This window comes from Pteropus alecto, unplaced genomic scaffold (assembly GCF_000325575.1).
Source record: "Pteropus alecto unplaced genomic scaffold, ASM32557v1 scaffold379, whole genome shotgun sequence".
Lineage (NCBI taxonomy): Eukaryota > Metazoa > Chordata > Mammalia > Chiroptera > Pteropodidae > Pteropus > Pteropus alecto.
In genome coordinates this window covers 780741-795594 of record NW_006443129.1, presented here as the reverse complement: position 1 = coordinate 795594, position 14854 = coordinate 780741, and the positions used below count along the sequence as shown (strand labels likewise).

The following is a 14854-nucleotide window of genomic DNA, read 5'->3' as shown; positions in this document are numbered from 1 at the left end:
AGGAAAGCTCTACTTCCTCCAAATCTTTTCCAAACTTGACTGTTTTTTTACATTAGCCATTCTGTCACGTATATATTAAAATCCCATTCTATTATTATATTATTATTAACATTTCTATTACAACAATTAACATAAAAATTCAAAGAATTTTACAATGAACATCCATATATCTACCAGTTAGATACTGTAATTAATATCCCACTATACTTTCTTAAAATCGCAACCCCTCTATCAATCTCTCTATCCACCTAAATTTTATTCTTGATACATTTCAAAGAAATTGAGCTCCTTTCACATGTCTATTGACCATCTGACTATCTTCTTTCTCTAATACCCGATTCAAGTCTTTTGCCCACTTTTCTATTGTCATCTGTCTTATTCTTGTTTGTAGAAGCTTTTATAAAATATATATTCTTGATATGAAGATTTTTTCAGGTGACTGTATTGCAAATATCTTCTTCCAACCTGTGAGTAGCCTTTTCCCATTCTTAATGGTTTTCTCAATAAACAAAAGTGCTTAATATTAATACAGTTCAATTTTCAATTTTTGTTTGTTCATTGTGTTTTTGAGTCCTGTTAATAAATATCTGCCTACCCAAAGCTTATGAAAATGTCCTTTAAGAGTTTTATAATTTTATCTTTCAGATCTAGAATGCTAATCGTTGTTGTTGTTGTTGTTTGGAGCAAAGAATGAAGAGGTATTTTTTTCCATGCCCAATTGATCCTAGAACCATTTATTGAAAATAATATTTTTCTCACATTACTACAATGTCATCTTGTTACAAATTGGATGATGTAATACATGGCAGGCTTATCTTTAAATTCTCTAATCTGTCCTTTTAGTCACTTTGCCTAACCTTACACTAATATATTGTGCTAATTACTGTTACTATTATAACATTTGTAACATTTTTTGTTATAACTGCCTCAATATTGTTCTTCTTTTAGATTGCCTTGGTTATTCTTTGAATTTTCACAAAATTTTAGTATTGGCTTATCAATTTCCACATACACACGCAACAGAAAAACTAAATGTAGAATAAGTATTGGTGAGGATGTGAAAGAATAAGAACCTTCATATATTGTTGGTGAGAATATAAAATGCTTCAGCCACTATAGAAAACATTTTGGCAGTGCTACAAAAAATTAGATGTAGAATTACCATATTGTTACCACATGGAGTGATGTGAAATCCAGCATCTCCCTAGTGGCATGGTGGGGTCCCCAGTTCTTCCCTGCCAACTCAATAAAGAATTGCAAGCCAGCAAGATTTACAAAAAATAAGATTTACTGAAAGTACATTTTTAGAAGGAGACAGGCCATGCCAAGGAAGTCTGCAGCCCCATGGAATTTGGAAGGTAAAAAAAAAGTGTACTCCAAATATACTCTTTGGGTTACTAGCAAAGAAAGCTGTTAACAGCCTGGAAGTGGGGAGGTCTGCATTATATTAGGGCCATGATGAGAAGTTACAAGGGTGTTCCTAGATGATTGGCACATGAGGTCATTTTGACTGACATTTGGCTGTTACATAACTCTCTGCCTAATACTCAAGTGCTTACCCGGAAGTCAGTCTGTCATAATTAGATTCATGAACTTCCAGCATATGTACGATGTTATAAAGATGTTATAATGAGACTGAGGTTACGGGTAATTTAGGGTAGTACTTTCTGCGCATGCGTTTGTGGCTGGTTTAAGTCAGCAGCTTTTATAGCCTTTGTGCCTTAGGATGTAGGGGTAATTTATAACCATAAAATGGGTATTTCTGGAAGGCCCTTAATGGAGGTTTCTGTGGTTATAGAGCTGGGCCTTTGCTCCTGTCACTCATGACTACCTAACTACTTAACAATATGACCTGGCAAAGCCACTACTAAGTGAACTGAAAACAGGTACTCCAAAAATACATATATATGCACAATAGCACTATTAACAATAATTAAAAGATAAAAATAGCCTGAATGTTCATCAATGGATGAATGGTATATACATACAATGAAATACTATTCAGAAATAAAAAGGAATAAAGTACTAGTAAATGTTACAATATGGGTAAAATTCAGAAACGTTATGCTAAATAAAAGAAGCCAGACACAAAAGACCACATATTGTATAATTTCATTTACATGAAATATCCAGAATAGGTAAATCCATAGAGACAGAAAGCAGATTGCTCACTGTCAGGGGCTGAGGGGGAAGGAGAGTGAGGAGGAGCTGCTTAATGGGGATGGAGTTTCCTTTTGGAGTGATGGACATGCTTTAGAACTAGATAGAAGTGGTGGTTGCACAATACTGTGAATATACTAAATGTCACAGAGTTCACTTTAAAATGGCTAATTTTACGTTATGTTAATGTTACCACACTTTTTATTTAATAGGAGAAGAAACAAAGAAACACTAAATAAGGTATTTATTTGTATTGAATTCACTGAATCTCAAAATATGGTATGAGAGAATTCATTACTCTCAAAATACAACAGTGATTAACTCAATCCATGAACATGTATACTTTTTATTTCTGTAAGTCTTTATTTTTTCTAAAGATTATTTGTAGTTTCCAATACAAAGAGTTCCTGTATATCTTTTCTTGATTTTATTTCTAAGTATTTGTGTTTTTTGATGTTATTAAAATACATTTTTAAAAAATTTTTCTTTGTTGATAGTATACAGAAATAAAATTGATTTTTGTATATTGACCTCGCAATCCAGGATTATAATAATAGATTTTTATCCCTATTTCTTTTACAAACAGGCAAATGCTAGAAATGGACTTTTAATGAAATAAAGAAGTATAAATAAAATATTTTAAATGCAATATTCAGTTTTCATATGAGGAAAGTTTTCTCTGCTTTTTAGATTTTCAGTGAAATAGTAAAAATAAAATCAGTGAAATACTAAAAAACTTAATCTTTAGACTCAACAACAAATAGTATGTCATAATTAAATTTAGCACAATGATAATGACATATTAAGTGCTCTACAAGAGAAAAGTTATGAAGTGGATTTCTCTATAATACTAATACTTATTCAAAAATAATGAATCAATTTAATCAGTTATTCAATTTTTCAATCAATATTTGCTGGCTATCTACTCTGAGATAGAAATTAATGTTAGATACTGAGCATAAGCTAGCAACAACATAGAAAATATCTGTGAATGTTTATTTTCATGTTTTTCACCATTGAAATTTTATTCCTACTCTCTGGTAAGTGCTTATAATTGCGTGCTTAGAAATATCAAATATTAAAAAGCTATTGGAAACCATCACACAATATTTTGTAAAAGAAAAATCATTATTGGTATGATATAACAAATATATATATATTTATTGTAGAGAATTTTGAAAAAATAGAAATATGAACAGAAAACCAAACCACTTATATTTTCATGACCTAGAGAAAAACATTCATAATAATATGTAGTTTTATTTCTTATCATGTTTGTTTGTTCTAGCATAAACTTAAAAAAATAAATATCTTTTACTCTTTATTTCACTTAATATTATATAGGGCAATATTCCAATGTTATTGAAGTCTATAGCATAAATATAATTTTAATGGTTGTAGATTAGGCAACTCTATCATCCTAATATATGATCTCATCATCAAATTCACCTTGGGGTTCAAGGTGTCTATTGAAGCTCTAGACAACATAGCTGCATTCCAGATAGTAAAACAGTAATGTATCAGTCAAAAAGGTTTGACCTCTTATTAAAGAGGTCATTTTAAACAGTCTTTCTGGAAATTCCACAAAACTCTTCCATTTACATTTAATTGGCTAGAACAACATTGTTTTGATCACAACTCCTGCCAAAATAAACTACAAACTGTAAGGTTTTTTAGTTGGATACATTGCTGCCTCAAAAATCAAGGTTCTGTTAACAAGAAAGAAAATGGAGAATGGTTATTAGGTGACAACTAGTAGTTTATTCCATTCAGTTAAAACCCACTTCTTCCCAGCCTGGCTTACATTTTCCACCATCTTTTTGGGTAAGTGTAGTAATATGATGGGGTTGTAAACAATGTGGAGAAGTGCTGTGTGCCACTTCCGAACTTTTAAAAAGGAGGACTATCTTTTCCATGGAGAGGGAGAGAGGAAACTTCTAAATACTGGGAATACTCACTTTAGACTACTCCAAGAGTGAGAAGAATAATCTTAACAGAATTATTACATATTTGAGGTTTATTTGTAATACAGTTTATATTATTACTTGAACTAACATCAGAGTGACCATACAATTTATCATACAAATAAGGATACTTTTAAAAATAAAAGGGGCACAATTAATTATTATTCTAGTAGAACGACAGAAATAAAACAGGACTGTTATAGGCAAACCAGACTTATGACTATCAAACAATTAATATAGTGTTTATAAATGGAAAGAATTAAAAAATAACTATTAGATGTTTGCCGTATGTATTTCTTTACTGCAATATTTATAATGTGGGTATTAGAGCAATTCTCAGAAGAAATCCCTTATAATGTGCATCAGAAAGCATTGCAGTTAAGGTAAGCATAGAATTTGATTAAATAAATAACATTATTAAATTGAGTTATCTAAATCAACAATACAGATTTAATTTTACCTCTCCAAATGTGGTCTACAGACTGCATGAACATTCAAAGGATAATATGTGGCTGTGTGTTTCTGTGTGTATTTTAAAATACCAGTTTCACGTTTCTTATTTAAAAGACTATTTTAATTTCATTGAAATATTTTCATATACATTACTACCTAATTATAGGAGAGATGACTAAGTTAAGCATTACATTTATGAGTTAAGCATTATTTAGCAAAGAAAATTTACATTGCTAAAATAAAATAAAGTCAAACCATTTTAAGAACCTATTTTGCTTACTATGTTGCATTGGTTCAAAATACTAATTTTGTATGGAATTCAGATTACAAAAACCTATTAAACATTTAATGCTGATGTATGCTTTTTGAAAGCTTGACTGATTAGTAAAATTTCTCTAAAATTTGCAGTTCATCTATCAACTATTAAAAACCCATATGTTCTATTTTTATTCTCATCTTAATAACAAGGTGCTGGATTAATAACCATCTGGGGTTAATATTTCCCAGATGTGATTCAGATCATCAATTGTTCCTAACCGTTAATTCTTTGAAAGCATTTTATATCTTGATTGGGGTTGCTTAAATAGCTTATAACCTCTTTTATAGTCCTTTTATTTCATAGGTAAATATCTTTCCTATCCACCTTTCATCTTGAATTTTGGTGAGAAAATTGTTAATGAGAAAATGAACTGGATTGTCTAAAATACAAAAATGAAAGTAAATTTATAAACTTTTCTACTTGTACTCGAGACCAAAGCTAAATAAGAACACAGCTCAATTTTCAGAACCTTATAGTCTTTTTCTTACAGCTGATTCTGCCCAAAGTTAGTATCACACTATCATTCCAGCTCCAATGAATTGTAAAATACAGCCTCTAACCTAATATCTTATCTAAAATAATGTTTCCTGTATATTTATTTAGGTATTCAACCAACTTTTATTGAATATCTGTGGGTAACTTAAAATACAATCATGGTAATTTGGAGAAAAAATGGTGAGGAATCAAACTGATACAGTGATGATAGAGACTGATATGAAAAAGCTTTAGGAAGTAGAATTAATAGTAATTGGTGATTGGTTGCACAGCATAAGAGTGAGTCAATCATTTAAAATACAAACAATTAAATTTATAAAAATATCTGGTCTATTACATTTCATCTAGGTACGTATTTGATAATCTCTTAGAGTTTCATAAAATAATTTAGTATTTGTATGTGCTTGCAGTGGGCTTCAAAGCTGAATCTTTCGTTTATTTATAAAATGGTTTATAAATATTTTGAATGACTCTAAAACAATAAGAACTCTCTGATAAAACCAAAAATCTTATCTTAGATTATATAATATGGGAGTTCATTTCAAAAGCACAACTGGAATCTTCTCTTGGAAGTAGGAAACCAGAACTTAAACCTTTATCATAATGTAAAAACTAAAGAGAATAAATAAAAACTATATTATTTAAATCAAGGGTAACTAACTTAATGAAACATATAAACCTATACCTTTAAAAAATACATGCTTCTGGGAACACACCATCAAGACTACACATTAAAGAACAGCAGAGATGCTGGAATAATAAATTGTATTATATTATATTAGGTCTTCTGGGAAGCCGAGATATTTGTAACTAAATTTCCAAGAGTTCCTAGGAGTGTCATGGTCTCCTACTCAATCTGCACACCACAGGAAAGCTCTGAAGTCTTCCTTTATTGATTCATAAAGAATAATAGCAATAATGTCATGTAAACCAAAGCATAAAAGCTTGATTAATGTTTTAGATTAAATGGACTTGAAAATAAAGTCAACTTCTACTGATAGTGATTGAAGTTAAGAGAAAGTAAAAGATTCAGAGAGTTAATTGCATAAAAACAGTAGGTTAAAGAAAATTAAGTAAAATTGTAATTTGTGAAACTGCTTAAGCAAAAGTTTCAGCCAATTATATTTCTATGACAGGTGAAAATTTAAAGGAAACACTTTGAAATATGCTAAACCACTTTGTTCTTAACAAGGCTGCCTCTCAGGAGAAACTCTTATCAGAGTCTAACCTTGCTGGAGTTTTATCAGAGCCTAACCTGCTCGAGGGAAGGAAAATACCCAGGTCCAGCCTGCTCTTGCCTCTATGTAGAGGGCAGAAAATACCCAACTCCAGCTCCCTTTAGCTATCCTATTTCACCTAACAGGAGAAAAGAAAACTGAGAAGCACTAGTGAAATTCATAAGTCGGGGGAGGGGGAGTGGTGGGGACAGGCTCACCAAAAGACTGAGACTTAATCATAAGACTACAGAACACTTTCCTTCCCCCAGGATCTTACAACTACATTATTAAAGGCATATTTACCACAGTTCATTTTACCCAGACATCTTGTCTACCTTTCAATAAAAAATTACCATGTGTACTAAAAGGTAAAATCAGTTTGAAGAAGATTGAAGAAGGATCATGTGCCAGAGTCAGATATGGCAGAGATGTTAGAGTTATCAGAATAGGAATTTTAAAAAACTGTGATTAATATGCTAAGGGCTTTCATGGATAAAGTAGACAATGTGTAAGAAGAGATGGATAATGCAAGCAGAGGGATGGAAATCCTAAAAAAGAATAATAAAAGAAATGGTAGAGATTAAGAACAATTTAATACAAATGAAGAATGTCTGTGATGGACTCATTAGTAGACTGGGCATGACTGTGGAAAGAATCTCTGAGTTCCAAAATATGACAATAGAAACTATTTAAATATCAGTTTTGAAAATAACTAAAACAATTCATTTTTAACAGAAATTATCATTAAAGTTTGTATTTTCAGAAATCAAACATATACCTGCAGTTTTGAATAATTTCAATGTATTATAAAATGAATCAAAATGCAATACTGAAGTCTGCTACTAGGATAAATTTGTCTTACTATATAAACAATGATATTATGAAATGATGGCCTCTGATTTATGGAATAAAGTAGCTTTCTACTCAGTTTATTTATAATATAGGGCTTTTTTATTATAAAAATCATTAATTTTTGTTTTAAAAATCATTATAAATTAGTAATTAGTATATTTTAATTAAATTTTAATATTTATTTAAATAATTAGTATATGTACACAAAATATATTTATAGTTTTTATTTAGATATGAATAACTTGTATCCTTATTTTCCTAAATATCTCAGAATAAATTTCCTAATATCAAATCCTGTGTTTAAGTGGTAAAATCATATATCTTGTATGATCTTACAGTATTCAAACCCTAATTATCATCAAAGTCACAGTATGCAAAAATATATATGTAATACGCTATTTAAAATCAATACTTGACATCTAAGAAACACAAAGTTTTCCAAACTCTAAGTGTCATGATTAATATAAAATGCAACCTAATATCTAATAGCACTTCTTTTTCCTATTAACATCCAATATTCTCTTATTTTTTTTTATTAAATTGTACTTCAGTGCTGAAAAACAAGTTTGATTTTGAATATTAGTGTGCTTATATCTATGTCCACTATGACTTTGCAACAAGATATGATCTACCATGTATACATTAAAAAAGAGCTTTTAAAACTTAACTATCTTTTAGTTAAAACTTAAAACTTTTTTAAAACTTAACTATCTTTTAGTTGCTGAAAGAAGAAAGTGGAAAAAAAATATTTGAGACAAGCAAATCTTTCATTTTCTTGCTCAAAATATTGCTGTAAATAAAAATAAATGGTGAAAATATTTCAGGTGAGTTAACGAACTACTTAAAAATCAAGTTATTTCCATCAACATTAAGCATATGTAATTTTAGGTTGTAAATCAAATAATATCTTACAGAATTATAATGATGATGATGATGATAATGATGAAATGCTATGTTTTAACTGTCGGTTTTATTTAGGTGTTTATGCAAGTACCTTTAATAACCAGTATATGGCTACCCAAGCAAGTCATTTATCTTTTTCAATTACAGTAACAAAATAAAAAAGCCACATAGCTATTACATTTTTTAGAAGTATCAAATATAATTATTAAAGCTCAAAAAAAAAAAAAGTTTTTAATCATGAAATATTTTTTATATTATGAAAAGTTTTATTTTTCTGGTTATTAGCAGTTATATTTTATTAGTCAGAGTCAATATTGAGCCAGAGTAAATATTGACACGTATCCCCTGCTATGTGTCAATGAATGGGGCCCAATCTGTAACAGGTATTAAGGATTTTGATGATCACGTACAACTATAGGCCCTCTTATTGTAACTGTGTTTTCTCTTTCATCTATAATGTTATATATTGGCAAAAAATAAATAGAATAAATAAAAATATCAAAAAGAAAGTAGTAAACATGAAAGTTAATGTTTCAAGAAAATATATATAAATATTTTCCATATATTTTCGGATTACAAGAATAAACTTAGGAGATACATATTTTAAAATTTCTTCTTTTATAAAAAGTTACTGCATGAGCAGTTTCCTTTGTATTTCTTTTTTCTCATTGGCATTAAAATGGCATTACTTCTTAAAAACTAGCTGTTTCCTTCCCAGGAGATTTCCAAAATTAAAACGTCCTTCAGTTTTTCACAGAGTGAAATTTTTATTCAGTTATTAGCTATTCAAAGCAAATAAAGAACCCAGGGCATATGCCTATACTTAATGTTTATGAGAACACTATACTTAATGTTTGTGAGAATAGTGAGGAAGCATTTGCACAGCACTTCCACAGTGCTATGCAAAAATTTCGTTCATGCAGAATTCTTTCATTGATTAGCAAGGAACTCTTAACTACTCTGCTATATAATCATAATTTCATTATCTTAATATAGTATGGTGACAGATAAAGGATGGAAGGGACACTTACGGGATAAAGTTCTTAAGAGTTTTGAATTATGTAGACATATGATTCCTGACATTAGAGAATAAGAGCACAATGTTAAGAATTATCATCCATATTGATGTATTCTTTTCTAAGACCAAGCTTCGACCTCTATACAAATATAATCAATTTCATCTAGTTCTCAATACATCAATTCAGTCATAAGCCATGTAACATCATTTTGGTCAACAATGGACTATATACAACAATAATCCCATAAGATTATAATGGAGCTGAATTTTCTGTATGAAATGGAAGGATATGTAGTTCAGGAGGAATGTTTTCCTCTCTCTTGGGAGCAGTATCTTTGGGGCTTGGCAATAGATTTCCTCTCATTCGAGCACCTCGATTTTGAGTGCACAGATTATATCCTAATTCGTCAGAAACTGACCTGTTTCAGCACAGAGGAGCTTGTACTCCCAGTGCTACATATTCAAAGGACTCTACAGCCTTCCCAGATGTAGCTTAATGGTCTTCAGAGTATATTGTTGTAATTTCTTTGTTGAGAATCTAAAATTGTGTATAAGGACACAGGTCCACAGGAGCTACTTTAACAAGTATTAAGTGCCACTGCCACTTTAATAAGGGCTTTCTGTGGTAGTGCAGAGTCAGAGTGTCCTTGTACTTGACAAAATTTTTGGGTTGTAATGATGTAAAGCATAGACGAGTTTTATTTCTTGTATCAGATCAATGCCAGAGAGAGCTCTTTTTGCCAGATTGAATCAATGGAACAAAAAATAAATTTCCAAAGTCAAAATGTTAAGTCAGTTCTACACCCTCTCACATGAATTTTTGTTTTGTTTTGTTTTTATGTAAACTTTTTTTTATAAATACCACAAAGTTCCTTAATTTGATCACTGCTCCAACATGCAATAGCCAAAACCACATTGCCAAAACAATCCCTACGTTCTTTTATCTCTCCATCTTGATTTCTTATTCCTACTAATCCTCAGGCCCTTTCTCTCTACACCTTACTCATCCAGTATCTCCTGAATATTTCTAGTCGATCTAGGTCACATCCCTGTTCATGGAGCAGCATTGACAGCTTTCATGTCTTATTTCTGACCCTGTAGTAAGGAAACAGGGGGAGGGGTTGTGGAACAGTGTTTATAAAGTCTACAGTAGTGGACAGTAATGTTCTAGTCCTTCACAGTCACTCAACTCTCATCACTGAGAGCAACTTTCAGTCTTAGAAGCTCCATTCTTGGTAAATGCCCTATATAGGTGTACCCTATTTTTTATACCATATGCTACTGTATAATTTCTATGTTTAGATATATTTCGATATACAAATACCATTGTGTTAAAGCTGCCTACAGTATTCAGTACAGTAAGATGCTGTAGAATATTGTAGCCTAGGAGCAATAGCTTATACCATATAACCTAGGTCTGTAGTAGGCTATACCATCTAGATTTGTGTAAGTATATTCTATGATGTTCACACAATGACAAAATTGCCTAACTACACATTTCTCAAAACATATCCCTGCTGTTTAGTGATGCATGACCGTAATGTCATATCACCTATATTTTGAACATCCTTTCCTTATAATTGTTCAAGGCATCTTTCATTTCCAAGGGTCTATATTATTGCCTTAATCAAAAGAAAGCTTCAGTAATTTTTGTTTGTTTGTTTGTTTGTTTAAGTGAACCCAGAAAGCTTTTACTTTTACTTACTGGGGCTGAAATATACACTATCTAGATCTATTAAGACATTTAAATACCAAGTCTTCCATAATACGGCTTAGCCTATAATCACAGTCTTATTCCCCACCATATTCCTCCACTCTAGCCACACAAATAAGTCTCAACATTCCAAAACAATGCACTTATTTTAGAATTCTGTGCTTTCTCTCAAACCATCCCTTTTGCCATTAAGGTGATTTCTATCCTCTCTTCCAGGCCATATACAATTCCTTCAGAGTTTATAAGAAAGAGCTGATATGTTACATCCTAGTACTAATTTTCCCTGATCAGAATTAATCCCTCCCTTTATTATTCTTTCATAAAACATTATTCAAAATGACCTGGAGATACTGTCTTTGGACTTATGATTATTTAGAATTATCTTTATACTGCTAGACTTTTTTAGGGTAGAAGAAAACTGTTTTAAGTACTCTAAAAGAGTACTTGGCACAAAGTGCATAAAGTAGAAGTTTGTTAAACTGAATTCTGGACATCGCTTAAAAGAAAGTATTTTTAATGTTGGTGCAAATAAGTTGACAAATAAGCATTCCAGAAAATAAATATATTTTCTTTTCATGTTGCAAGACTAAAAAGTCATTTGTTCAAGACTACTCACCTACTTTCTGTATTTGCTAACCAAAAGTGCTTACCTCCTACTCAAATAACAAGCAATGGTTTTGTTCATAGGCACATCATAAATACCTAATCTTGTACCTATATCAGCATGGCGCTACTGGTGGAATGGCTATTTTAAGTAAAATTTAAAAATCTATGGAATCATTTATTAAATCGCTTATATTTTATACAGTATATTATATGATTTCAAAAACATCTTTGTTCAATTCTTTATAAAAATAAAATTTTATTAGTTTTAAAGATCCTAGGAAATGCTTTATTCAGAGAAACGCTAAATATACTTTATATCATAAAAGTGACAAATATGTCATCTAGTTGTCCTTTTTACCCATGACATATTTGTAAAACCAACTGAATTAGTGTCTGAAAAAAAGGCAACTTTAGTTAAAATGGCCATTCAAATTAGCATGGCTCAATAAACCTGAGAATCTGAAAAAAATATACAATTTCAAATAGATATAATTACAAATTTAATATGTAGAAATAAATGCTGGTTTAAATGTTATAAACTGATTAACAGCTTCCACAGATTTTAAATAATTTAACTGGTATTGATATCCAAATGAATTTTATTCTTGCAAAATTTAGCAGCATTTTTTTCAAAGTTCTTCATTCTTACCGATTATTTCCTCCCTTGTTTTAATCTATAAGCATTAAGTAAAACTTCAGTTTTTGTCAGTAATCCATCCTCTTCATTGAAAGGGAAATTTAAGTTGTATATTAGCTTTAATACTTACTTATAGGATATATCTGTCATAAAATATGTTCATGTGCTCCCATTTTCAAGTATTCCTACTGCTGACCCTTGCCATTTATGCATCGTTATTTGGGAGATAGTCTAAAACTAATATAGCCTATTCCAATAGTGATATTCCAAGGTATGAGTATTCAATTTAATTTTTAAAGTCTAAATCTATGTGTTAATTTTCCCTCAGTAGTTACATATTGGTCATTGGCCTTCGTTTTTATATGGTAGAATCTCAGAAGAAATAAAAAGCACCTAGCTGTGAAATGACCACCAGTAAGTGTCAAGAATGGAATATGTTTGGCTTAGAATTCTGCTGTACTACCTCCTAGCTCTATGAACTTATAAAATTTATTTAATGTACCTGAGTCTCAATTTTCACATCTTTTAATAGGGATGAAATTATACTTGATTATAGGACTACGTAATGTGCTTTGAACAAAACCTAACATATGGTAAATGCTCAATAAATTTTAACCATCTTTTTCTTTTCCACCTTATTCTACTCTATTTCTTTTCTATTCTCTCCCACTTCGTTCTCTCTTTCCTCTTGCTAATCCTTGGCTGGTATCCAAAATGTACACTCTGTCTAGCAATTTATTTATCAAGGAGATAAAATAAATCTAAATCAATTACATAAATATCGCACATAAGTAATTGACCTTTCATGAAGTTTCCGATATTCCTTTCAGCAGTGCCACGATAAAGATACAGGCCTTAAAGTGAGAAATAGCTTATTTTGAATTAAAGACCTTCACTCACTATAGGGCTATTATGAAAATAAAATGTAAAATTATTAGTGCAGTGTCTGGCAAATAGAATACTATGACATAAAAATCACTTTTTAGACAATTTGCCTGAAGCAGAAGTAGTAAAAAAAATTCCAGAAGTAGTAAAAAAAAATCTCCATTTCATAACACCTACGATAAAATCATCACAAGAATGATAGCAATAAGTTTATCGGTAACTCTATAAATCCTGGTGTGTCTTGATTACCAGTTTCCTCTGAAATGCTGCCAAACACAATCATTAGAGCAGGGATATCACTCTTGACTCTTACATGATTCTTTGGCTATGACTATATAAAGACAGTGATAACATGATCTCTACTGTTTTTGTCTGTTTTTCAGAAAAGGGAAAACTAGGGCTCGTAAATTATTTGTAAGTTCTTATAAGTTACTCTGTATACTAAGAAAAAGAGATGTATTATATTATAAAAGTGTCTAGGAAAAAAGTTTCATTCACTTCTTGAAAGTTACTGATTAACATGACATGTTTAATACAATCAACAAATATGGGTATTTATTCATTTTAATAAAAATAAGATAGTAAAACTTAAAGCATAATCTTAGTTTAAGAGGTGTATTTCTCACCAATGATTTGATAAGAGCTCTCTGAGAATACAATGAAAATTAATGAAAAAATAAAATCAGTCTATAAAACAAACGAATCTAAAACAAAAATCCTGATAAACAAAGACAGGAAGATTTAACTTCTCATAAGAATTTTTAGATGAAAATACATGTTTAATAAATAACTTTATATAAAAGGTCGAATTCCAACAGCAATATTTGACTAATCTTAAAAAAATAAAATCGGGGTCAACTTCTTTCAGATTTAAATTTGCAGATGTAATGAAAGAGGTATGTAAAAATATCTATTAAGAATATGATGAATAAGAAAAATATATTTTCTAAGAAAATAAAGAAAAGCCAACCTAGCTGTATCTGAAAACAATTGACTACTTCCATTACTGAAGATTTTGTTCAAATAGACAAAAACTAAAGTAAAAAGCTTCACATATCATCCTTTTATTTTAACTTGAAAAAAAACAGCAACATAATGTAATGTGAAAATTATGAGAAATATATTAAAACACATAAAAAGTAAAGTATACATCCTTATAAGCCTTATAAGCCTTTCAAAAGCAACTACTTCCAGCTAAAAGTAAAACCTAATCATAATGTATCTTTTGGCCAACTTCAAAAAACACATACTGCTTTAGTAGACTCATATTGTCTAATAAAAACCAAATCATTGATATCTGTAAAATCTGCTTATGATAACTTAAAATTTGTTTATGCACAAATATTCACTGGTTACCAAATTTAATGATATATACAGAAAAGTGTCTTGAATATACACATGGAAATTTATTTCTAAAGAAAATATTTATATGAGAAATATTCTAATATTACTATATACACTGTATTAAAGAACAAATACTAATTTAGAAGAAAGCAAAGATGTTGTACATATTATTCTCATTTATTGCCAGTTCATATTATTCTCATTTATTGCCAATTCTAATTGTATTTAATCTTTTCTATGGAATTTTAAGTTATATACTAAAATGCATACGACATAATGTTAAAAAT

General features: G+C 30.2%; 1 protein-coding gene across 1 annotated transcript in view; it reads right to left on the bottom strand.

The window, feature by feature from the left end:
• The window catches only part of EPHA6 (EPH receptor A6), an 809212-nt gene that overhangs the window by 731391 nt on the left and 62967 nt on the right, over window positions 1-14854 (bottom strand).